Source organism: Bos grunniens, chromosome 14, assembly GCF_055505025.1.
Source record: "Bos grunniens cultivar Pamir isolate PY7600 chromosome 14, Bosgru_T2T1.0, whole genome shotgun sequence".
In the NCBI taxonomy this organism is placed as follows: domain Eukaryota; kingdom Metazoa; phylum Chordata; class Mammalia; order Artiodactyla; family Bovidae; genus Bos; species Bos grunniens.
The window spans coordinates 28,844,093-28,871,497 of NC_141178.1; the positions used below are offsets into that span (position 1 = coordinate 28,844,093).

The window sequence follows — 27,405 nt, forward strand, 5'->3', positions numbered from 1 at the left end:
TTAATTGCCATAAATAAGGTGGGCATGGTTACTCTAATGGACTACATACAGAACCAGGGCTGTAATCAGAACACTGATATACAGAGGCCTATGTTGTTGGCTGTTTTATCATGGTGTGTCTACAAGGCATCTCAGAAGCACATGAATTCTACAAATTTACTCCATAGTCTAGTCAGTAGGGACAGTGTTCCCCTTTCCCTTCCACAAGACATCACATTGGTCCACTACAATAGTGAGATTATGTTGATTGGACCTAGTAATCAGGAAGCACACTTAGTCTAGACATACTGCTAAGTCATTTTTGTGTAACGGGTGGGAAATAAATACAACAAAAACTCAGGGGCCGTTAACCAACCTCACAAAAGTTTCTAAAGGTCCAATGGTATGGACATGTCAAGTTCTCCCTTTTATAGTCATGAATAAATTGCTGTATCTGGCCCCTCCTACCAAAAAAAAAAAAAAGAGAGAGAGAGAGAAAAGAAAAACAACAGAACAAAACGGACTTGTGGGTCTCAGAATTTTGAGGCAATATAATCCTCATTCAGGACTGCTACTCTAGTGCATCTTCTGACTAAGCCAAAAAGCAGCTAGTTTTGAGTGGAGCCTGGAACAAAAGAAAACTCTGCAACAGCTACAAGTTGCCGTGTTAACAGAAGTTCCTTAAATGCCTGGAACAAAAAGTAAGAAAATACACACCTTTCTGTCCTAGCTGCTGCTGCTACTGCTAAGTCACTTCAGTCGTGTCTGACTCTGTGAGACCCCATAGAGGGCAGCCCACCAGGCTCCCCCGTCCCTGGGATTCTCCAGGCAAGAACACTGGAGTGGGTTGCCATTTCCTTCTGTCCTAGCAGATTGGCTCTACTAAGTTGTTCTGATGCTTTACAAGGCCGCTTACCGCTCCAGTCAGCAGCACGAAGTTTTCCGCCTTGAGCGGGAAGATCCGGCCGGATGAAAGCTCCCGAGTTCTCCCCCAGGTCTTGTCTGAGCATGCGCCTAGTCCTGGGTCTGTGCGTGGCTTTTAAACCCTTGTGTGCGGGCGATTTCTCATAACCTGCTTCACCGAAAGAAACACTATCTTCAGCTTTTTCCTCTCAGTTATTCAAGTTTCCTGTTTTCTTTGCCGGGAATCTTTGTCCCAGGTCGCAGAGAGGTTTTTCACTTGTCTTTCAATGTTTCGAGGACGCCCGCTACATAGAAACTTTTCTTCTCAAGAGAGTTCCAGTTTCGCTCTAAGAGAGCAGTTCTTCAGGCAACTTCTAGAAAAACTGATGCAGTTTCACGAGAAGGTCTGCTCTGCTCTTCGTGGAGCCTGGCCGCACGCTGGGAACCTGGGCTGCCTTTTTTCGAGACCGCTGGTGAGTCGGGGCATCCGGTGGCTTTTATTTGATATGGCGTTCACTTGGTTCCTGTAAACCTCCCACTGTTTTCCAGAGTTCCCACAAGTTGTTTGACACTTTTTGCTCATTCTCCTCCCCCTGTTTTTGTGGAAAAATGAGCCCCGAGAGTTACCTACACTGCCATTGTTGCTAATGCCATACCTCTCTTTTATACTGACTTTTGAAGTCAGGCAGTGAAAGTTCATTTTTTTTTTTAAGGCTGTTTTTTACGTTTTGTATCTTTTGCTTTACGTATCTTAGTAATATTTTGTAACTTTTGAAATATTCTGCTTAGACTTAATTACCATGAGCTTATAAAAGAGTGGACACAAACTTTTTCGGTAATTTTTTTTTTTAATTACCTCAAAATTTTGTGGTTTTGTGTGTGTCTCTTTTTCCACTTCTTTTGTCAACTATAATTCTAAGTATTTTTGTTACAATGCATATACTTAGTTTCTTAATTTAATTTTTTATGTTTTTTTTTAAGGGGTTATTTATTGCTGGTGTATGGAAATACATTTGGTTTTTGTATGTTGATCTTTATTCTGAGTCTTTATTTAGCTCATTAGTTTTCATAGATTTTTTTTGTGTGTGTGTAATTCTTAAGATTTTCTTTATCCATGTTCATACTATCTGTTAATAAAACAGTTTTAAACGTGGACTTTTTTTTTTTTTTTTAATCTTGCCTCATTGGCTACTTGCTCTGGCTAGAACCTCATGTATCGTCCTGAATAGAAGTGGTGATGGAAGACATTTTGTCATGTTCCTGATTTTAGGAAGAAAAAGTCATTCTTTCACTATTTTAGTTTGTTGAGACATTTTTGAGATATTTTCCCAGAAAAATAGATTTTTTCTTGAGCCATTTCCTTATTAATTACAAGTGGCATATTTTCATGTGTCTGATGATTGTTTAAAAAAGAACAATAAACACTCTTTTGTTCTATCACCAGCCAAAAATAATTGACATATTTGCATTTAGAGACTGTGGATATTAAAAAGGTACTTATTAGTTATTAACAGGAGTGTCAATTTAATTACCAAGAAATATAAGTAATTATCCATTTATTCTAAAGCTCATGAGTTACTTGAATTATCAGATTTTATGTATTTAATAAGCCTGAATAATAAACCATCTACTGTTATTTTTCACCAAGCCTCTTTTCATATTCTCTTAGAGTTAGGTCCACTCAGATATAATCTTTATAGATTAATATGTTGCTCTTTGCCTGCATAGTGTCAAATATGCAAGTAAAAATTATTGTAAAAGAAATAAGTTTTAATGTTAGTTATTTCTGAGTGGATAGACAATCATATATCAAATGACTAGGAGGGAATACACTAAAATGTTAACTATAGTTATACATCAGTGTTGGATTATGATTTATTTTGGTATTTTATATGCATATTTTCAATTTTATTTTTGAAATATTTTAATATTTAAATAGGTTAAGTAATTCAACTTGATTTTAGCAAAGAATAACACCTTAGATCTTGTCCCCAGGCTATCATTATTACATGGATAATTTTTTTCACAGATTTTACACATTTTTTTAAAGTTGTCTTCCTTTTAGTCATCTTAATGTCTTCGGAATATCAAGTGATAGGAGCAGATAAAAAGGGATAAGTGTGAAATGTATCATAAGAGAGAGATGGCACCCAGGAGAATTCTAGGTGGTGTGTAAACAAGCATAGGAAAAATCGAACATTTAACTTAACCTTATTTGGTATTTGTATTGTAGTGCTATTTTCCCATAGACCTTGAGTATTTTATGCAATTTGGGTGTAACATAAATACATCTATATTTTTTAAATAGTTTATAAGAGACATCATGTGAAAATTGTATGTTCCATATTTGAATTAGTACTAGGCAGGGAATGAGACTTGGCAACAGTGAGTAAGGGAAGAGTAGAACTGGAACCAGGGGGTAACATGAAATCATAAGCCATAGTATTTTTCAGCATACTGTAAAGTGTATTGAACTTCCACAAGATTAAGGAGATATTTAAATCACCTATAATTTTAGTGATTCATGGATCCATCTGGATTAAAGTTGGGTCTCTTCACACATGAAGTTATTTGAACTGTGTTATAACAGTCCAAACCAGCCAACCTCTCTTTGTATTGTGCTTGTGATTTATTTGCACAATTTTCAAAGTTTGGAATATTTTGAGTCTCTCTGAATTATTCACCATCTGCTTGTCTCCTTTGAGTGCAGAAGTCACCATTTGCTCTGTTGTTGCTCAGGAGCCAGTTTGCTTGTATGATACTCCAAGGTTTACTGTGCATCTGCACTATTGCATATTAGAGTTCAGAAAAATATGTCTCTGAAGCTTAGTTTATATATTCAACCAAATGCAATTATTTGGAAAATACAGAATGATCTCTGTACTAAAATTGATCTGCTCTAATCTAGAGAGAGTTAATATATTCAGTGATCAATTCCATGCAAGGCGTGTAAATTTTACATAGACTAACACTAACAGATTGCAAGGAATCTAATGAGTGAGTTTCTGTGTCTTCTAGGACCTATACAAATATGCAACCATAATAAATTAGAAGAGCTGGAAAAAAGAAAAAAAAGGTACACACACTCTTCATATGGTAATTACCCAAGTGGAGATTATATTAATAGGTGTTTTACTCAATTTCTAAAATAAATTCACACATTTTTTACCTTAAGAATGGTAACATACCTGGAATATTGCCTGAATATAAAATCATTGTACAGGTGTTTTCACTACAGTGAGGGATGTTGAGAGAGAATATTCAATTCAATAATTCAGGAAGTTTCAAAAGGTATTACGTAACCTAGAGTTGGCAGTTATGCATAATTTTCATATGCAGTTGCATAAAACTTCCTAATTCTAGGCATCAACTCAAATTCCGAGAACTTATAATTTGATTTTTATTGAAACCAGCACCTTGGTAATAATATATGGTACAGCAATATATCTGAGTAACATTTATACGTGAGATATCAACATGATTAAAAATATTAACAAGAAGTCTGAATTTCCTTCTCCTGAAAGGCATAGAATAAAAGTACATTATTTAACTTGTTGGTCTACTCTTTTCCAAATGTTCACAAAATAATGCAAATATAATCCTCCAAAGAGAAACGAAGTGCTGTTTTCAATATCAATAAAAGAGATGCAGTAATTGAACATTAAATGTTGCTGCTAGAATTTATGTCTAGGTTGAGCGGTTAAGCAAATTGCGATCTGTTATAAAAGATAGCTGTGATTGCTATCTATATGAGCCATATTGCCCCATTTGCACAATGTTGAAAATTCAGTAGTACTGGACTTTTCAGTGTCTACTTTGTGTAACTGTCAGGGTGAGGGGCCAGGATCTTAGACGGTGCATTTTAAGATGTTGCTAATTCTGGACACCAAATCCTCCAAAAATTTCAGTTTTACTATTTTTATCATTTGTGGTATTGAATGCTCTTACTTGTTTTCCAGTATTCTGGGTTTTAAGTTTTCAAGACAAATTTATTATATCACTCATACAGCCTACAGTCCTCCCATGGAATAAGGATAGAATATATAACCAAAGCTGTTACAAACTCCAGTGTTGTTGCAAATTTCTAGATGGCAGTTAAATGTTCCAGTTAGACTAAAGTGATCTCTTAAAATGGTGCAAACTGACAAAAATACTCTGATTTATACATTGCCTCACTTTATTTCTAGTATCCTGTTTCTCTTTATGGCATGGAAGAAGATGGGTAAGCCAGCGTATTTTTTTATTCTTTAAAATGGAAATAAAAATAGTAAAATAGACTACAACCCTGCTTTTCAACAGTTTAACTTGACTTTAAAGACACACAACACCCCTTATATGGGTTAGCTGACTTCCAAAGACAATGTGAAACCTATCCACCATTCCCTTCACTGTCTACCATGAGAAGAGGAAATTCTGCTCTCCTTGAATCTGAACTACTTGTGATGGTTTCTGACCCAGTCATTAAAAAGACCTAGCAGCCTAAGGTCTCCATCATAGAGTCCTAAGCTGCCAAGAAGTCCAAGTTGTCCTGCTAGAAAAAGCATATGATGAGGTCTTGGAAGATTAGCTACAACAGAGAGAGACCAAAAAGAATAGTACAGAAGCAACATACAGCCCAGCCACTATCTGATTATACCTGCTTAAGAGAACTCAAGCCAGACAGATAGAACAATCTATACTAGCTTATTCTGGCCAACCCACAGAATCATAGAATAGAGTAAAATGGTTGTTGAATGAACCACCAAATTTAAAGTTACCTGTTACTTGACAATATTGAAGTGAAATAACATATTGCTATCACACACACACATACACAAAAAATCTTACAGTGTGTGTCATTCATTTGAGGATAACATGGTGGGTAGAAACTGGAAGCTCCTTGATAAGATTTAGGATTGAAGGAAAGAAGGAAATTATTTGAGCTGAAAAGAAAGGGGCCTAAGTTATAGTAAACAAAGCAGTCAATGAAGGGATCATGAAAGATGAAAGGAAATCTAAAAAACTTGTTGATCTGGTTAATGAGATATCGAGGCAGAATGTTAAGAATGTAAGCTGTTTTATGGTTTTGTTTCGTTTAAAACAAAAATCTGTTGATGATAAAGTATAGGAGAAGCCAGATGAGCTAAAAAGGAACTTCTCAATTTGTCAAGATAACTGAGAGGAAACATAAAGAAGCAAGGATGTTCTGACTTCAAAAATAAAACTTTGTATTCATTTCAGTTTTTATAGAAGACCAAAAAGAATGGAAATAGGCAATAGACTCAGAGCAAAGGTCAAATCTAGGCCATTGCCGGTAAAACTCAACCTTGAGATAAATTTTAAATCAAGGATTACTGTAAACCTCTGTTAAACATCAAAACAAATGTTATTTCTAAACATTTTCCCCTAGATATAAAAGTCTCTTGATCAAAAATACGATTTCTAAGTACCTTAAGGATGCTTTACCCCAATAGCCTCACAGGAGAAAATGGTGGCGAAGGTTTCACTTTTGGAAGAAATGAATGGTATTTTTAATCTAAATAATTTTATTGTAATTTGACACTTGTTGTTAAAGGAATTATACCACCTTATACTGAAAGGAATAAATGAAGTTCATAATGGCAAAAGTTGCCCTGGGACCAAATCTATAAGCAGGATGCAGGCTGAAGTTAATGAGCTGCAACTTGCCTCATTTCTTAGACAAAAGTGAAGTTAACTCTGAGGACAAAGTAAGGGCTGGAGATTGGAGCCAACATCTGTGGGGAGCCACTTCAAAGGAAGTGGAAGTTCTAATCAAGGAAATATATATATGTATCCAAATGGCTTTGGGATGCTTATTCCTCTCTTTCTCCTACTTTCTGCTTACATCCAGAGTGAGAGCCTGCTATGGATTATTTGTCCCATTCACTGTTGTGTGTTGAGTGAATGGAGTACAGAAAACCTGTCCCTATTTCAAAGTCCCTAGCTCAAAAATGTCAGTATCCAAGGAGGTAAAACAAATCACACCAGAGGACCCTCATCTACACTGTTCCTGTTTTAAAGTAGGGATTTCTAGAGTTGAAGCTGATACTGTAAAGGGACGATACTTTTGGGGGTCTAGGGGCTTCCCAGGTGGCTCAGTGGTAAAGAGTAGGCCTACCAGTGCAGGAGACACAGGAGACACGGGTTCAATCCCTGGGTCAGGAAAATCCCTTGAAGGAGGAAATTGCAACCTACTCCAGCATTCTTGCCTGGAGAATCCCATGGACGGAGAACCATGGTGGGCTACAGTCCATGAGATCACAAAGAGTTCAACATGACTGAGCACTCACACATGCACACACACAAGGGAATGGGTATACTTGGCACATGGAAGGAAATAAATTGTTAAGTCCTAGAGGTGGATGGTTTCAAAATGTCTGACCCTCACAATAGGCAGATGATATTCTATAAATTGGGAGGTGGGACTTAATGTCTTTCCACTTGAATTCAGGCTAGAATTGTGACTAATTTGATAAATAGAATGGAGAGGAAGTGGCATTCTGAAAGTTCTTAGCCCAGGCATTAAGAAGAGCATCAAGTCAGAATAGAATAAAATATTTGCAGACGATGTGACCTGCAAGAGACTAGTCTCCAAAATTTACAAATATCTCAAGCTGCTTTATATCATCAAAACGAACAACCCAATCAGAAGATGGTAGAAGACCTATATAGACATTTCTGCAAAGAAGACCCACAAATGGCCAAGAGACACATGAAGAGATGGTCAACATTGCTAATTACTAGAGAAATGGAAATGAAAAGTACAATGAGATAACACCTCACATCAGTCAGTATGCTGCTGCTGCTGCTAAGTCACTTCAGTCGTGTCCAACTCTGTGCAGTCCCATAGACGGCAGCCCACTAGGCTCCTCTGTCCCTGGGATTCTCCAGTCAAGAATACTAGAGCGGGTTGCCATTTCCTTTTCCAATGCATGAAAGTGAAAGTGAAGTTGCTCAGTCGTGCCGGACTCTTAGTGACCCCATGGACTGCAGCCTACCAGGCTCCTCCATCCATGGGAGTTTCCAGGCAAGAGTACTGGAGTGGGTTGCCATAGTATGGCTGTTATCAAAAAATCCACAAACAATAAATGCTGAAGAGAGAGAGTGGAGAGAATGGAGCTCTCCTTCACTGTTGGTGAGAATGTAAATTAGTAGAACTACTGTGGAGAACAGTATGGAGGTTCCTTACAAAACTAGAGAGCTGCCAGATAATCTAGCAATCTCACTCGTGGGCATATATCTGGAGAAATACATGGTCCAAAAGGATACATGCACCCCAGTGTTCATTGCAGCATTGTTTACAGTAGCCAAGACATGGAAGCAACCTAAATGTCCATTGAAAGAGGAATGGATAAAGAGGTGGTACATACATACAATGGAATATTACTCAGCCATTAAAAAGAATGAAACAGTGCTATCTGCAGCAACGTGGATGGACCTAGAGATTGTCATACTGAGAGAAGTCAAAGAAAGGAATACCACATGATACTGCTTAAATGCAGAATCTAAAAAAGAAAATGATACAAATCAACTTATTTACAAAACAGAAACAGACTCAACAGACCTAGAAAATGAAATTGTGGTTATTAGGGGGTGAAGGGTGTGGGTGAGGAGTAGTTAGAGAGTTTGGGATTGACATGTACATACTGCTGTATTTAAAATAAATGACCAACAAAGTAAAAAAAAAAAGGAGTACAGGGAAGGTCTCCAACCATCCCCACCCCACAAAAAATATATATATTATTAAGGTAGCTTCCTCTTCTATACTCTTGTGGCTGCAAGACATCAGGCGGGAAATTCAGGCTACTCATGTAGAGAGGTCCTGGATGATGAGGTATCACCTAGAGAGAAAAGCCACTTGGAGAAGTACAAGATTATAATTAACCAGCTTCAGCTTTAATCCCAGTTCCCATTTGAGATACTGCAACCACTTGAGATACCTGAAGCAAGATAAGTGACTCAATCAGCTGAGCCCCATTTGGATTGTAACATAACAAAATGGTGGTTTGTTTAAGCTAGATATTGACAACCATTTTTGCAAAGGGTCATATATTAAATGTTTTAGGACTTGTGGTCCACATATGGTCCCTGGCCTTACAAACCTTTAAAAGTATGAAAATCATGCTTAACTTGCAGGTTTACAACAAAGGCCACAGGCTGTGGGTATTTTCTCAGCACATATTTTAAGCCATTACATCTTAGGCTTGTTTGTTATGGTGCAGGATGTAACCAAAATTATTTATAACCATAGTTAAATCATAAGAGGGAAATTTAACAGCACATTTAAGAAGTTAATACATGCTAGATAGAACAATATACTTTTGTTACATTTTTAAAACAAAATACACTCATACCTAGAAGGTAATATTCTTTGATTTGATTTCTTAAACAGTAACACAAAAGATAAAAGTATGTTAAAAAGTAAATAACCACTATTTCTGGGAATAAAAAGTAACATTACAATTTTAGTTTGAATATATTCTAGTTGATCGAATAGATTGAGTCTCTGAATTCTAACTTGCTGCCTATAAATTGTAAGGTAATTAGCCTCCAATTAAATAAATTTATATTAAAATATAAAAATAAAATAAATTTCAAAACAATTAGTTCTTTACCAAAAGCACATGTTTCATTTTACCTGGCCAAAATCCATCGTATTAACTGACAAGAACTGTCTAACCCACATGTATACCAATATTTGTATTTAAGACCCTGTGACTCCTTATTTGTCTTGTTATAAAACAAATATTTTAGTTTCTACTGTGGGATATAGCAGTTGTTTAGTTCCTGTGTGGGGAAAAATAAAATGTTTACAACATGTACTTTGATGGAGAATGATCATCTGAAGGAAATAAAAGTAAATGGTAAACAATTTTTACCTTGTGTTTATGTTCACATGGTCATTTTTGTAGAGTAACTACTCAGAATATTTGGCAATTGACTGAAAATAAGGTAAGACATAATTAGGTGTCAAGTGGTTGTTATGATTGGAAGTTTAGAAGAAGGGTATTTATTGCTAAACTTTTTAAAAGTTGATTTGTTACTCATCTTCTGTATTTGTTATTTTTGGTATAGATTTAAATATTCCAAAAAATTGAAATCTTTCATTTGTTGTGCATCAGTTATTCAGATTTTTTATTGCATGGAAAAAATGGATAAATTATCTAGTAATCAAAGAAAAAATATATATAGTAGAATAAAATGAAAATTTGGATGCTTGCTTCTTGGAGGGAATGTACAGAAAATTTAGAATATATTTAACGTAAGTGAAATTCAGAATTAAGATTAGTAGTTTTATTCTTTATAATGATGTGTGTTAATTGATGGACAACTAAAGAAAACTCATTTTACAAGTCTTCACTTTTTTTACTCATTTTACTTTGCTTCACTTTGAAGCAAAATAACTTTGCTTCAAAGTTATTTCTTAAGTATGCAGTCACAAAGCGATTTCATTTTCCTCTTATAAATAGCATACAATATACCAGACATTTTTGTTCATCATTGTTGCATAATAGTTTGCATTGTTATAGCCCTATAGCATCAATTTCAATCTGGACCCTACCTGATAAACATGCCAAATTGTAGATGATCCTTTCCCTACATTCTCTTGCCCATACAAAAGTACAGCATGCCAAATTACTATTAGATTTTAAAACTTTGTAAGGAGAATAAATGTGCAGCCCTTGAGATTTTCATAAAAACGCACAAAACACTTCAAAACACCTACTCTAGCCACTGTAAAATTTATGATCCCAGTTACGTTTATTAGACAATATGAAGGAAATGTCCTTTCCTGTTTTTCACAGGGAAAGAAGATAAAACTATTATTATAACTAACAAAAAGGCAAAGAAAATGCATGTATTGTTTGATCTACATTTAGAATGCTTATTAGCCACAGTTTTCCACATTTGTGCTTCTCTAGCATAATCCACATCTTGATCAAACTGTCAGATTCATTTATTTTTAGTTTGTACATTCTGACTAGTAAAATTTGAGAGTTATAATCAAGACAGCAAATTACTTTGTCTCAATTCTGAGAAAAAGAGTATCACTGATTCCTTTACCTAACTTTTCGATTCCAAGATTTCCCACATCACCTTCGACAGACTTCAATGTGATATTCCTCAGATACTCATCTGGTGCTAATAAACATTTCTCATGGAACACCCAACGTCACACATCTCTCTCTTTTAATCAGGTCATTGTTTATTAGTTCCAGCCCATGTGAACCAGACTGTATTGTAAGAATTAAGTTTTATTATTTAGAATTCAGTACTTCCTCTGAGCAGACTTCTTTTTATCCATCTGCACAAGATACTTCATTATGTTTCCATTGTTTTTTTCTTTTTGTTTGTTCTTCCTGTTTCAGGAATTCCATGTAATTCCCCTTGTTAGAATTGTTGATACATTTCTTGAGTAGAAAGAACTGTAGCAACATTTCTGAGAAAAGAAAGCCCACTTAAAAAAAAAAAAAACTGACATTGATTTCACTAATTGCATGTTTTATGGTAATAAAACAATATAGACATTTTCAAATAATATTTTTAAAACTATTATTTATTTTAAACTATTATTCATTTACCAAGTACAAGTGCCTTAAGAAAAATTTCATTGTAATTCACTTGTATCTTTCATGTTGCCAGTAAAAAACTGAGCATACATAGTACTTAATACATATTTGTGAATTAATCAATAAAATCATGTTTTTATACTTTAACCTACATCATTTGCACTTACATATATGTAAGAGTAAGCTTTCAGTACCTAATCTTTATTTTTTTTTTTGCATATTCTGGCCTTTCTCTTTGAATTCTGAAACCATTGTTTAAGGTTTGAACAAAATAAGCACTTTTAACAAATAAAGTATGAATAACCAAAGTTATTTCTCCACTGTCAGGGAATCTTCTACATGAAAAGTAAAACACTAATCAAAATTATTATCATCAGCACATGTAATTATAATTTTTTTCTGAAATAAAAACATAACTTTAACCAATATGAAACAAGAGTTAATATATTTGATATATTTATAGCTTGCAAATCTAAATGAGAAAAAAGTTAAAATACAATCCAGATGCTTAAAGGACATCAACATAAGACTAAAAATACACATGGATAATAAAATATGAATGCAAATATAAACAAATTTAAAAAGCATTAAGTGTAAGGTAGCAGTTTTCACCCATCAGATTGACATTTTTTAATGATAATCAATGCTTTTGAAAGTAAGGCAGTATGTAAGACATTCAAAGCCAATCAGAGTTGTGTAAATTGATGACATTTATGAAAATATTTAAATATCCCATGTACTTTAGTATTCCCATAGTAAGTAATCCTTGGGAATCTATCTGATGAGAAGAAGATTTTAAAATGTTAACCAATCCTATATATGCCAAAGAATTTATGCAAATATCAAACACTTAAGAATAACTGAAGTTTCAAACCATAGCAAAATAGTAAATAAACCACCTCTTCCACCCTGAGATAGTTACACCTCTCCCACATGCTTGCTAGAATATGCAGCTACAACTTCATGTTGGCCACTTTTGAATTAAAGCCTCATTGGGTTGCTTTGAACTGGCAGTATCTAAGAATGGTGCATGCACACCAGAAGGATAATAATCTGGAACTGTTTATTGTCTAGTTTTTACCTTAGGAAGCCCAGGCCGACAATGTGGAAAATTACTGAGTTATAGAGTGCTTGCCCTACAATGTCAGAGACAATATGTATTCACTGTAAATGTCTTCTTTCTATGTTATTTATATAAATGTGTACTGTTTAATACATGTGGAAAATGCCAGTTCTTCCTTTGGTAGTCACCATTCTCCTTTTACAATGAACTTAAGCAAATAGGTTTTTATTGACTTGTTATGCAAGTTAAGCATTGCAGAACATCTTTTATATAATTTGATTTATTATTTTGATGGCAAAACTTTCTCAATCTCCCAAGTTTTAGCAAAAGTAGCATAATTTGAACCATAGTTACAGTAAGTATATACAAAACTTGGTTATGTATACATAAATCCTGTCTGCACCATTTATTAGCTATATGCTTTGAGTAGTGATATTACTATTTAATTGTTTCTTCATCTATAAAATTATAGTAAATAATAATGTTGTGAGGACTGATTCACTTGATGTATATAAAGAATTTAGAACAATGCCTGGCAGAGAGTATATAAATGTTATTAACCCAGTACCTTTCACGAAAATACAGATTGCTTGCTACACACTTTTTTCTTTTTCATGTGTGGAACTTTTACTCAAACAGGCATACAGAGAGCTATGATTTGACTAGCTTTATTGTCTCTCTGTGTATTATACAGTGTCTACCTGCATACACATTTCTTTCAATACTATTTTGCAGAAGTGGGAGTTACTTCCTTCTGTTTATCAGCTATTTATTTCTAACTACAACACACACACACACACACACACACACACTTTTTGTATGCTTACCAGAGGAAAATCATAGTGTTCCCAGTTTTAGGATGTTGCAGAGACAAATATACATGAAACTTTATTTCAAATGTTACATATATTCAAACAAGAGTATAAATTGCTTTTATATGAAATGTATAGGTTAAAATCATAGCAGGACGATGTTGTTTCAGCTTTTTCACCTGAGGGTATTAGTGAAAATTCACTAAAAGGAAAAAGAAAGAATGCAACACCATATACCATTGCTGTTATAGGACTTGTTAAAGGTTCTTGAGGGTAAAATTTGGAGATTCACTCCTTCCACATTTTTGCATGCTCAAACACTGCTTATACTTGCAGATTCGGTGGTCTTCTATCCATCTTGATGTACTAAAATCCTGCCTTGATAGAATGCTCTGACAGGCATAAATTGATATTATGTGTTTCCTGGCAATATGTTTTCTATGTCTTGATGGTCATAGAAGTACCTGATCCTAAGAAAATTATGCTAAATCCTGCTCAAATCTTCCTATGGAAGACAATCTCCTTCAATATCATAAGCTTCTCTGTTGAAATGCTTTGAAAAGTAAAATGTTCCTGTTATATGGCTTTTTAGTATTACAGACTTCCTAATATCTTTTCTCATTGATCACTTTGCATAAGCCAAACTTAAAACTCAGGATTTTAAACCCATCCATTAACTTGCACGAATTACACTCACTGCCATAACTATTATTCATTCATGGCACCTCACACTGACATAGTATTTTACCCTACAACCAAGAATGCTCTTAATACCTCATAATAGTTACTTTCTACAGTAGCATAGTATTAGCTTTAAGGTCTTCATCTGAAGACAGTATATAAAGTGACCTGAATGTGATTCTGTTTAATATATCATCAGGGACCTGTACAGTAGTTTTAAGATGACAAATAGTAACTATGTAGTTATATACCAAACATTTCCTTTTGTAAAATTTGCTGTTTCTTCAAAAGTAGCTATAGCCTATCCCATCATTATCCTGTTTAATGAATTCTTTAAATTTTTCTGAAAATCAGATTCCTGTTATAATTAATTTTCTTGATGGCTTATAATTAAAATTATTTTTTAAATGCCAGTTTAGCATGTAGAAAACATTGGCAAACCGTATAAGCTCATTCTGAACAAGTTATTTTATTGGTTTCAGTATTTATGTTTGAATCTGTTATGGTCCAACCAGGAGACAGAAACCACATAACAGTTGTTTTAACAGACATTTATCATAAAAGTTAGTTCTTAAAGTACTAAAAAGGCTTTATCAATTATATACTAATATGTAACCAATTACTCCTTTACCTAATGACTTAAAACAATCATGATTTATTTTTTCTCATGATTCTGTTGGTTTCCAGGGATCATCTGGTCTGTTCTTCTATTCCAAATGGTCCAACTTAGATAATTCATACAACTTCATATATCTGGGAGCACAGCTTGAGCTAATCAATCCTAACAGCTCAGAATGTCTCTGACATCTCAGGGTAGCTGAAATGTCAGGGTCTGCTTCTCTCAAAACAGCGTAGTTGTACTTCTTACATGGTAGTGCAAAACTTCAAATGAGCAAGTATAAAGTCGCCAGGCTTCATTCCTGTCCCATGCTATTGGTCAAGGCATGTTGCAGTGCCAACTCATCCAGCAGGAGGGGAAGTAAACTCTACCTAATGGGAAGAATTGCCAAAAGGTACAAGGATGGGAGAATAGTTCACAATTATCATTGAAGACAAGGCATTAAAAAGAAATATGAAGTACATGGAGGTTGTCTGGTGGGACAAAGAGAAGATGGGGATAATTAAAACTTAAAAGATTAGAGCAGAAGCAACATAAGGCTAGAACTCAGACACCTAATAAGAAGGTACCACTCAGCTGGTACTGTCTTCTCAAAGCCAGCAGAGGGACCCATGGATGGGACCAAACATTTTATATATTAACACATCAACTCTTAATCTCATTCAGTCTTCCATGAATGCTGGCATCTCTGAAAGTATATGATAAGGATGGTTTTATTGACGTTTTAAGAAAAGGAATCACATTCTTACTGGAACAAATTGTCCACTGTGTGTCACAGTTGTGAATCAAAATAGAAAGCAAATAGAGAAAAGTCAATGGGTAGAAAACAGAGAGTCTATTCTCCCTCTAGCTTTTTCTCTTCCCTTTTGTACCCATTCTATATGAGCCTGACCAAATGGGAGCAGAAATGTGGCTTATGGATTCTTTGCACCGGCAATATAAAAGTCAGAGTACTTCAGTGGATAATTAAAGGTGAAACGTCATAAATTAATTTGCTATGAAGTTTTAAAGCTAATAAAAGACACACTCCCTGATGTTGACTTTTGTAATCTCGCCAATGTTTAGTGACCCTTACCTAAATATATTATTAAAAAGTTGCATGATTTTCCTGTGCTAAAAAATGTATTAAGTCCTATGAGTCTCACAAGTCTGAAGGCAATATCAAAATTAAGTTCAGTGATCACATTATTTTAATAAATTCATAAGACTCCAAGGATGGCTACTTATAAAGATGTATTTGTGTATTTAAAGTCTATATATTTTTGTTTTTTTCTTATCAGTATCATTAATTTATACCATGGATATGTAATGCACCAACATGAAGAGTTCAATTCTACCACAGAATTATGAGAAATATTTTACTTGTGCATATTTTAATGAATATTTAAATATGTCAAATACTTAAAAATGTGTTTGCAGAATATTTGCAGTAAATAATTCTTGGTTGTGGATAGCAGACCCACCTTGTTTATCTTTAGAAAAATAAATGAAGCCTCACATTTGTTTCAGCACAGTTATTATGGTCAGTCCTCTGTTCTCTTTTTACTCTTTAGTTTGCTCTTACTATTAATGAAAGGAGAGTTCTGCAAACAGTTGAATAGGTTGTAGAAAATTTCTTTTGTGTAACAACCTGTAGGTAGATAACTAGAATTTCAATATTTTAAGAAATTAATTATTATACCTATTTGAAATTAGGATAAGAAAGAATTTGGTATGTGAATGACTTTAACATAAACCTTGTAGCTGAGCAATGAGACTAGAAAAATAAAAGTTTACACTGCATACCTAAGGCTCTCATCATATAGTATTCTTCATGCAGACGGAATTACTTTTAGAACAGGTATGCTTTTTCCATTCTGACTAAATGGACTGCTGGCCGGCATGGCTATAATTACATGATGTCAGTATTCCCTGCACTAGGTAGAGATTTTCATTTCATACATCATTCACAAAGAGCAGCAGGGATTCCACAGGCATCAGTTCACATTTCAATTGTTTTAAACTCTAGGAGTTGTTTTTAAGTTAAAAAGAATCAAAGATCATGTAGTCAGTCATTATGACCTGCATCCGTATAATTTTAAACCAGGAGATTTACCACTCACTTGGGACAAGACACAGCAAGTGTTCTTGTAAGAACAATGGAAAGAGGAAAGAAGCTACTATCACAATGTCTCAGTCTTTTATGAAGAAACATTTTTTGTTTGTTTTATTGTTCTATGTGAAATACTGCACTATAAATGATGCTTTCACAAGTGTTATCTCTGATCCTCTGAATACTTAAGGGGGAAAGAGATACAATGTATTCTCCATCAAAATGCATTCACATCAACACATTTACAAAGGAAGTCATAGCACAGACTCTTCTGGTGAATTCTTTTGGTGCCTTGCAGCAAGCAATGGGAATGCTGCACTCAGTAATTTAGAAAATCCCTCTGTTGGCTTTCTTTGATTTTGTGTAGCCATAGAGAAATTGTAAAGTAGGCTGAGTTCATAGTCTATATTCAAATGTTCTCATTGCCCTTATGGTACCCCCTCTCTCCATGTAACATTTAATTTATAATACTGTTTCCTGGTTCTGATTCTTTGTTCTCACCATCTGAAAATTCTAAAAACTGAGGTGTAGAAACATTCCCTAGAAGTTCTCTATTTTATTGCTCATAAAATTCAGTATGCTTTTGTGCAACATTAATAATGCATGGATGCATGGCCATCCACCTATGTTTGAAATGATATTTATATTGGGGGTAATAAATTTATGCTGTGTTTGAAATTTTCTAAATTTTAATATGTAAACCTTGTAAGATTTTTAAAATTTTCTTCAATGTTATGGTTATCTTTATATATGGTATGAAGAAAGGGTAGAAACTATAAGCATGAAAAGATCAATTAGAATTAAGGAGAAGGTACCCTGAGCGCAGAATGCTTGGTTAGAATCCTGGCTCTATGATTCTGTGCCTGAAGAACTTCACCCTCCCTGTCTGAAGAACTTCAACCTCCCTGTCTTTCCATTTGTCATCTCAGTGGGAGAGTCAGTAATATTCACCCCATAGAGTTTTATAAGGTTTAATGTATTAGTGTTTTAAAAGTATATTGGTATATTTACAGTAATTTTGAGTAACTGGTATGTGTTAAGTACTACATATAATCCTCCCAAGGACACGGAATTAGTTGATTTTGTTTATTGCTGAATTCCTATTATTAACACTTAAAAGAGTACCTGGTACATAGTTGAAATTTGAACCACTTTTTATTACTTGAATTTCAATTCTTTATTGTTCTCTTGAAAATCTATTTTCTAGTGATTTTTTGTTTGTTTCTTTTTGTTTTGCTCAGTGAGGCACTATTTAGCTGTTAAGGGACTGTTTGACAATGAGAAGTAGGAGAGGAGAAGACAGGGTATTCCTCTTACTTCAGCTCTCCCAAGTTGATTTTTCTGCAGTGGGTGCGTGTTCTTTGTTTACCTGGTTGCTTGTGCAACTCCTTCCTGGGAGTTCCTATATTGTTACAGATGGTCTGGTTTTTGAGTTCTAGTAATACTATTTCATTTCTCTGTCTCTCCTATCCTGGATGTTAACTATCCTCCTAGTTGCTGTCCTTTATGGCACTTCACCATCTCCTCTTTGTCTTTTCAGCTCCTGTATTATCTAAACAGTTACCTCTGTAAAATTATGACTGAACAAAATACCTAGAATGTTTATTTCCTTGCAAGGCACTTATTGATACATTGTTCAATAAATAAACGCTGCCCAAATGAGTTAATAAAGCAGCAGTTACAGTGATACACTATACATTCTGATTACTGAGGTTGTGACATGTTCACTCAATGAGGAGAAAGTTGTAGTTCAGTGTGGGAGTCTTTAAATGAAAGGTGTCTTAGAAATGAGACATTATTCCTAATATTACAATTTTGAGAGTAATAAAGGAGAGAGAAATCAGACTCTATTTCTACAGACTGAAATTAAAAAAAAAAAAAAAAGATAAGAAGATCTCAGACTGGAACAGTCATAGTAAAGACTTTTACGTGTGTGTATGATACTTTGAGACTGGTCCAGGTTCATCATCTTTCCCAAATAAAAAGAAGGAGAAGGAGGTCCTTCTTGGCTGTCCAGTGGTTAAGACTCTATGCTCCCAATGCATGGGGAATGGGTTCAGTCCCTGGCTGGGGAACTAAGATCCCACATGCCACAAGCCCCAGCCAAAACAAACGAACAAGCAACAACAACAAAAACAAGCAAAACAAAAAGACAGAGGAGGGGAAGGAGAGAGGAGGAGAACAATGAGCCTTATAGAAGTAAAGCCATATGTCAAGAAGAATAGCCACTATAATACATGTCACTAGTGCATCAATTCAAGTGGAGGATAAATAGAGTGTGAGGCTAATGCAAGACATTAGGGATGTAGTGAAATGTCTTTCTCCTTTATTTCTTTCCAGTGCCCTAATAGAGTAGATTACCTACTTCCTAGAATGTGCCTTTTCTTTGAATGAGCACCTTTGTGTGAATTAGAGTTTAAGTTTTGGTTTTCTTTTGTTTCCCTTCTGTATTATTCAAGTACCATCTTATAAAGAAACAATCCCATTTTAATAGAGAATAGTAAGTTAAAAGTAAATCAATGATTTTTAGCAGTGAAATTTCACAGGCAGGAAAATTCTCATGAGAAAAATAGTTTAGCGACCAGGCGGTTTCCCATCACTCCTAAAGTCATATAAAGTAAGAAACTTTCTACACATTTTTCATAGAAGCTATATTTTGTTGCTAAATTAACTTTCAACATATCTAACATCTTCATAGTAAACATTGCATTTACTGCATAAACATTCTTTCTATTCTCATAGCATCTTCATAAAATTATCCTTTTATGTAAACAGAATTGAAATAATTGAGATAAGCATTTCCCTTTCTCTAAATACAGCATTAACTACCCATGTACTGAAATTAGTATTACGTTAATGCTCAATCTTTGATTGACTTTGGCTATCACTATTTGATGAGCTGCATGACTTAGAAATAACAAGCTTCAGTGCACCTCCTGTAACTGAAAAATAGGATAGGGTTTGCTGTCAGCCAAACTCCTAATACTCCTAAGGACTCAAGGATTGTCCCTTGGATGACTCTATTTCAGGGCACCTGTATATACAATGAATCATTTAATATGATGTTTCCCAGAGCTCATTGATATTATTTTGAATGTGGCAGCAGTAGTACCAAAAAAAAAAAAAAAAGAGCATTTACTACAACTCTCGTATCCATACATGACCACTGGAAAAACCATAGCCTTGACTAGACGGACCTTTGTTGGCAAATAATATCTCTGCTTTTGAATATGCTATCTAGGTTGGTCATAACTTTCCTTCCAAGGAATAAGCATCTTTTAATTTCATGGCTGCAATCATCATCTGCATTGGTTTTGGAGCCCAAAAAAGTAAAGTCTGACACTGTGTCCACTGTTTCCTCATCTACTTGCCATGAAGTGATGGGACCGGATGCCATGATCTTCATTTTCTGAATGTTGAGCTTTAAGCCAACTTTTTCACTCTCCTCTTTCACCTTCATCAAGAGGCCCTTTAGTTCTTCTTCACTTTCTGCCATAAGGGTGGTGTCATCTGCATATCTGAGGTTATTGATATTTCTCCTGGCAATCTTGATTCCAGCTCGTGCTTTTTCCAGCCCAGCGTTTCTCATGATGTACTCTGCATATAAGTTAAATAAGCAGGGTGACAATATACAGCCTTGATGTACTCCTTTTCCTATTTGGAACCAGTCTGTTGTTCCATGTCCAATTCTAACTGTTGCTTCCTGACCTGCATACAGGTTTCTCAAGAGGCAGGTCAGGTGGTCTGGTATTCCCATCTCTTTTAGAATTTTCCACAGTTTATTGTGATCCACACAGTAAAAGGCTTTGGCATAGTCAATGAAGCAGAAATAGATGTTTTTCTGGAACTCTCTTGCTTTTTTGATGATCCAGCGGATGTTGGGAATTAGATCTCTGGTTCCTCTGCCTTTTCTAAAACCAGCTTGAACATCTGAAGTTCACAGTTCATGTATTGCTGAAGCCTGGCTTGGAGAATTTTGAACTTTAATAAATATCAATAGAAAAGTTTTTAGGTTTTGAAAGACTGATAAGCAACTAACCATTTCTTCCCAAATGGAATTAACCATTCATCATAAAAGTACTCTTATTTATGGAAACAATCACTATTTCTCAAAAAAAGATCCTCCCTGCATCTCCTGTAAGTTAAACCAATCAGTATAAATAATTTAGGATCCACTTGTAGATGTAATGTATAAGGTTGAATTTTATCAAATACTTGCTTTGACTTACAGGTATAATTGATGCAAATAAATTAGCCCATAACTTGTTTACATAAATTTTCTTTAAAAATATGGTTCATAGTTTTAATGATTATTAGTGATTGTTATATATTTAGCAATTTAGTATATTAGTAAATATTTAGTTTTTTTTTTTTTTTTGCATTAAATGACATCTAAAACTTGAAGATGCTTGGACATGCACCAGTTTGTGAGCTTTTAAGTAATACTGTTCATCACTCTCCTCAAATATATGTAACAAAATAGTCCTACACAGCTGCTTCCCTTTCACTTTCCACCTTATTTTCCTCATTTTACTCAAGAAAAGGTTGGTTCATTTGCCTTTTGTAAAAAGTCAGCTGGACATCTTCAGTTCTGGACATCCTCGGTTCAGCTATACCTTTGTCTCTACTGGATAGCTTCCCCTTGTCCTCCAGAAGACTACCTCTCCTACACCATGTGGGGCTCCCTTCCCTGCAACCATAGCATTGCCTCTGTGTGTCTGGGTGGACTCTTCCAGATCTGGGGTTCAGTTTGAAGACCCATTTTGACCTTCAAAGCAACACTGCCAATTAAACTGTTAGCAACAAGAGTAACGTTTGAATCACCATCTTTTATTCCTTTATTTCTCAACTCTGTCAGAGAATAGAGGACTATTTTGGGTGTCACCACAAAGTTCTCAACATTTGGACATTCATCAAAAATGGCGAGAAAAAATATGGAATAGACTTTCAGATCAAAATAACACGTCAGTGCCCTGTGATTAGGCAGAGTATATAAACATTGGTTAATATGTGGAAAGGGCATTTTTAACTTAGTAGTTTATAGAGGCTTCTGCATGGCTAAGCAGGTTGTTGCAGTGATTCAGTTCAGTTCAGTTGCTCAGTCGTGTCCGACTCTTTGCGACCCCATCAATTGCAGCACGCCAGGTGTCCCTGTCCATTACCAGCTCCTGGAGTTCACCCAAACTCGTGCATCAAGTCGGTGATGCCATCCAGCCATCTCATCCTCTTGTCATCCCCTTCTCCTCCTGCCCCCAATCCCTCCCAGCATCAGGGTCTTTTCCAATGAGTCAACTCTTCTCATGAGGTGGCCAAAGTACTGGAGTTTCAGCTTCAGTATCAGTACTTCCAATGAAAACCCAGGACTGATCTCCTTTAGGATGGACTGGTTGGATCTCCTTGCAGTCCGAGGGTCTTGGAAGAGTCTTCTCCAACACCACAGTTCAAAAGCATCAATTCTTCGACACTCAGCTTTCTTCACCATCCAACTCTCACATCCATACATGATCACTGGAAAAACCATAGCCTTGACTAGACGGACCTTTGTTGGCAAAGTTATGTCTCTGCTTTTTAATATGCTGTCTAAGTTCGTCATAACTTTTCTTCCAAGGAGTAAGCGTCTTTTAATTTCATGGCTGGAATCACCATCTGCATTGGTTTTGGAGCCCAAAAAAAGAAAGTCTGACACTGTTTCCACTGTTTCCCCATCTATTTCCCATGAAGTGATAGAACCAGATGCCATGATCTTCGTTTTCTGAATGTTGAGCTTTAAGCCAACTTTTTCACTGTCCTCTTTCACTTTCATCAAGAGGCTTTTGAGTTCCTCTTCACTTTCTGCCATAAGGGAGGTGTCATCTGCATATCTGAGGTTATTGATATTTCTCCTGGCAATCTTGATTCCAGCTTGCTCTTCTTCCAGCCCAGCATTTCTCATGATGTACTCTGCATATAAGTTAAGTAAGTGGGGTGACAATATACAGCCTTGACGTAACTCCTTTCCCTATTTGGAACCAGTCTGTTGTTTCATGTCCAGTTCTAACTGTTGCTTTCTAACCTGCATATAGGTTTCTCAAGAGGCTGGTCAGGTGGTCTGGTATTCCCATCTGAGTTTAAACTGTTCTGACCTAAAGAAAAGAGCCACCCGGTATTTTGACTCCTACTTCTAATAAGGCTATCCACTGAGTCACCTTGAATACAGGTCGTAAATTTTAGGCCTTACCAGAAGTGAAGGGTGTGTGGCCAGTCTTGGCAAATTTCTGGATAATTTAAGTAGGTTGCTGCAGTGTCCAAGCAGCATATACTACCAACAGAAACTCCAGCAAAGAACCAGTCTGGAGGGCCTGTTTCAGAGGCACACAACTTCAGAATGCAAGGCTGCTATTTGTCTCTACACAGATATGTTTTTCTGATAGGCATGGATTTATTTTTGAAATAGTGCAGTCTTTCTAGACCTCCCGAGCTAATGAGTTTTACTTGTGTTTAAGAGCACTACTGAGAAATTATCAGCATGAGATTTAGGTAGATAACTTTAGATCCATTCCTTTAAATTTGAATAGGCGTAAAAAGAAAAGGAATCCTTTAGAAAGACTAACCTTAAATGCATGTAGCTTGATCATGACATCAAGAGTAGGGGAAAATGATTATTTAATTTCAAGCTGTTAACATTTATGCATGTGGATTTGCAAGTTTGCCTACAAAAATATAAAAGTCTAAAGAAAAGAAGTTCTTGAAGGAGAACAAGACAGAAATACCAGTTCTAAGCAGATTGAATGGACCTAAGATTCAGATTTTAAATTTTAGCTTTAGTTATGTTCTCCTAAATGCTGTCATTACTTTGCCAACAAAGGTCTTCTGGTCAAAGCTATGGTTTTTCCAGTAGTCATGTATGGATGTGAGAGTTGGACCATAAAGAAAGCTGAACGCTGAAGAATCGATGCTTTTGAACTGTGTTGGAGAAGACTCTTTAGAGTCCCTTGGTCTACAAGGAGATCAATACTAAAGTCAATCCTAAAGGAAATCAGTCATGAATATTCATTGGAAGGACTGATGCTGAAGCTGAAACTCCAATACTTTGGCCACCTGATGTGAAGGACTGACTCATTGGAAAAGACCTTGATGCTGGGAAAGATTGAAGGCAGGAGAAGAAGGGGATGACGGAGGATGAGATGGTTGGATGGCATCACTGACTTGATGGACATGAGTTTGAGAAAGCTCCAGGAGTTGGTGATGGACAAGGAAGCATGGCGTGCTGCAGTCCATGGGGTTGCAAAGAGTCTGACACGACTCAGTGACTGAACTGAACTGAAATGCTGTTTACTAGCTGTTTACTGTTTACTAGCAGTTTACTTCATTACATGATAAATGAATATCACCTGAAAGTCTTCTCTAGGAGGCAGGGTTCTTGGAACTAAGAGTATATTTTTAGCCCAGATATAGGAAACACATAAAGCTAAATAAAAGTCTATGTACAGTTGAATAACACTTGTTGCTCAGTGAGTTCAACTCAAGTTAATTTTTAATTCTGAACATATTGTTAATTCTGAAGAGAACATTAGCCAATTTAATATACAGATGCACTTGAAAACAAAAATCTTCATCGACACTTGCTCCCTCAGATATCTCTGTATCTTTGATACAGTGTTGGGCATCCCACAGAGACTCATTCTGAAAACATAATTTTGCCCAAACTTAATTCCTCTCAGAGTGTAATAAGCTTGCTTTTAAACTTGATTGTTGTGAGCTCTCTAATATTTCTACCCTATTAAATAACAATATGAGGTACCTGAAGACTTGGCCTTAATCTCATTCAACTTTTGGGTCTCTAAAGGAACTGTGATAGGTCCAACAAAAGATACCTCATATCCAAGCAGCTGACAGAACTCAACCACCACCTGAGGTTGAAGAACCACTTTGTCTACGACAAAGTGCTGCAACAAATTGGAACATTTTAATTCCCTTCTATTGTTAACATACTAAGGCAGAATATTTTTATTTCAGACTTGAATTCATTTGAAATTTAACTAGTGGGAGGATTTAATCTTTGAACTTTAATACCTCCATGTAAAGTTCATATTGCTAAGGGGCGTATATTCAAGTTTATGGCATGTCTATGGTGTTGACATTTTATTATTGAATGGCCTTATGTATCTTATTATTAAACTTCTTAATGGAGTCATTTAAACTCATTGTATAATTCCTAATAGGCTATGTTGTAGTCTGAATAAACTTAACTTGAGATGAGAAATGGAATAGAGAATACATTTTCAGCCTTAGAGCAGAGTAGATTTGACATGAAATCAAATTAGTGCATTATTCATATCTATTTCAGATTCCCAGACAGCAAAATGCTAACCATTCTCAAAGAATGAGAAGTTGTTTTGGGAGAGGCAGTATCAGGAAGGTGGGAGCAGGCTCATACTGTTGCTGCTGCTGCTGCTGCTGCTAAGTCACTTCAGTCATGTCCGACTCTGTGTGACCCCACTGATGGCAGCCCACCAGGATCCCCCGTCCCTGGGATTCTCCAGGCAAGAACACTGGAGTGGGCTGTCATTTCCTTCTCCGCTCATACTGTTAGGCAAGACAAATAACCTCATCTTGGTGTGGTCATGGTCTTAATGGTCAAGTCAAATAGGTTCAGGAAAAGCAGCTGAGGAATGATTGTGGGAGCATTATTTAGTTTCTCTTCATAATGGTTCTTCCCAGGTAGTAAGAATTCTCTTATAACTCTTCTCACTTTAACCTCCTTTAACTAATTTCACCAAGGGAAACTTGGAAATGATTTTAAACTAATCCTTAATTAACACTGTTATGTCCATCTTTTCCTTGAGCATGAGTTTCCCCCAGGACAGGGCCTCTAATCCTGAAGAGTGGGAAAGCTACTTTCATTTAGTTATACAATGACAGAATGTATTTTATTCAGAGATTTATCTAGAAGGTCAGTTTGACTGACAAGTATAATTGTAACCTCCACATGAGGCTTAATCATAAATAAAATTTGTATCTTTCTCTTTGCTTTCTTATATTTTTTCCTGGTATGAAGATGGGGATGTTTATTGGGTATCACTTTGGGATATGTAATACATATTTTTTTTAAATTTTATTTTATTTTAAAACTTTACAATATTGTATTGGTTTTGCCAAATATCGAAATGAATCCGCCACAGGTATACATGTGTTACCCATCCTGAACCCTCGTCCCTCCTCCCTTCCCATACCATCATGGCCACAATAAAAAATGTTACAATATTTTTCATCCTGTAACAATATAAGTTTAATCTTCCGAGGCTTTGTCATTTTGGGCCAAATATACACAAACATCAAAGATACACATAACATATATATGGAGGCTGTTGAAAACAGAAGATACTGAAAAAGGAAAATCTGCTTTTTATAGAGTCACTATGTGTGTTTCAAATAAATTAGCCCTTGTGGAGGTGCTCAGTTTTGTGTACAACTCTTTGAGACCTCATGGGCTATAGACTGCCAGGATCTTATTTCCAAGGAATTTTCCAGGCAAGAATACTGGAGGGGGTACCATTTCCTACTCCAGGGGATCTTCCGACCCAGGCATCAAACCCACATTTCCTGAGTCTCCTGCACTGGCGGGCAGATTCTTTACCACTGAGCTTCATGGGAAGCCCCTTGTCGGTCATTTCCTAATTCAGTTGTTGTATTAGCTGAGTAAAGAAAATATGTAAGAATAGGTACCATAAAAAATCCAGAGTACTATTATAAAGTGAGATAATTTATAATAGTAACTAAGAAATTACTTTGTAATAGCATATAAGAAATTGACTAACCTATTTAATTAACAAAAGCAATGCTGTTAGTAGGTATTAATTCTGTATTTTAGCAAGGAATAAACAGAGGCTCTTATAAGTTAAAGTCATGTAACTAGATTTTAATCTAATGATAGATTAAAATTTTGATTCCACTTTCTGTGATTCCACACAATACTCTTAATCAAAGCTATGATGTTTTAATAAAAACCAAGCTGGGTAATGATGAAAGGATAAAGACAAAGCCTAGCTTCTTTTTTTTTTTTTTTTTTTGGCTCTGATTGTTTTCCTTTTTCACTTGGGAATAATGCTTCCCCCATAGAATGACATTTAATTCTTATTTCCAATATTATGCCTACCAATGGATGATTGAGTAGTTGTTTGAGAATGGCTCATTATATTAAACAAACTTAAACTTATAATTAACAAATATATAACGAGTGGTTACTATACATTTTTATATAGCAGCTATTGATACAAATTCATCTAAGATAATTCATATTCCAAGAAGCAATCAGCCTTGGTGAAATAAATATGAAAATAATTTTTAAACCATCTTATTAAGGTATGCTGCTGCTGCTGCTGCTGCTGCTGCTGTTAAGTCGCTTCAGTTGTGTCCAACTCTGTACGACCCCATAGACGGCAGCCCACCAGGCTCCCCCATCCCTGGGATTCTCCAGGCAAGAACACTGGAGTGGGCTGCCATTTCCTTCTCCAATGCATGAAAGTGAAAAGTGAAAGTGAAGTCGCTCAGTTGTGTCCGACTCTTCACGATCTCATGGACTGCAGCCTACCAGGCTCCTCCATCCATGGGATTTTCCAGGCAAGAGTACTGGAGTGGGCTGCCATTGCCTTCTCCGATTAAGGTATGATTGGCATACAAAATGTCTCCATATATAACGTGTACAA

The 27,405-nt window shown here is 35.7% G+C and overlaps 1 long non-coding RNA gene across 2 annotated transcripts; it reads left to right on the forward strand.

The window, feature by feature from the left end:
* The first annotated feature begins 796 nt into the window (after positions 1 to 796).
* LOC147359238 (uncharacterized) lies at positions 797 to 27,159 on the forward strand. Of its 2 annotated transcripts, none has more exons than XR_015140205.1 (2): positions 797 to 1,355; positions 5,070 to 8,571. It is a non-coding gene; the product is annotated as an uncharacterized LOC147359238 (long non-coding RNA). The 2 variants fall into 2 exon arrangements; XR_015140206.1 differs by lacking the exon at positions 5,070 to 8,571 and adding an exon at positions 27,062 to 27,159 and having other exon boundaries at positions 880 to 1,355.
* Positions 27,160 to 27,405: the final 246 nt, after the last annotated feature.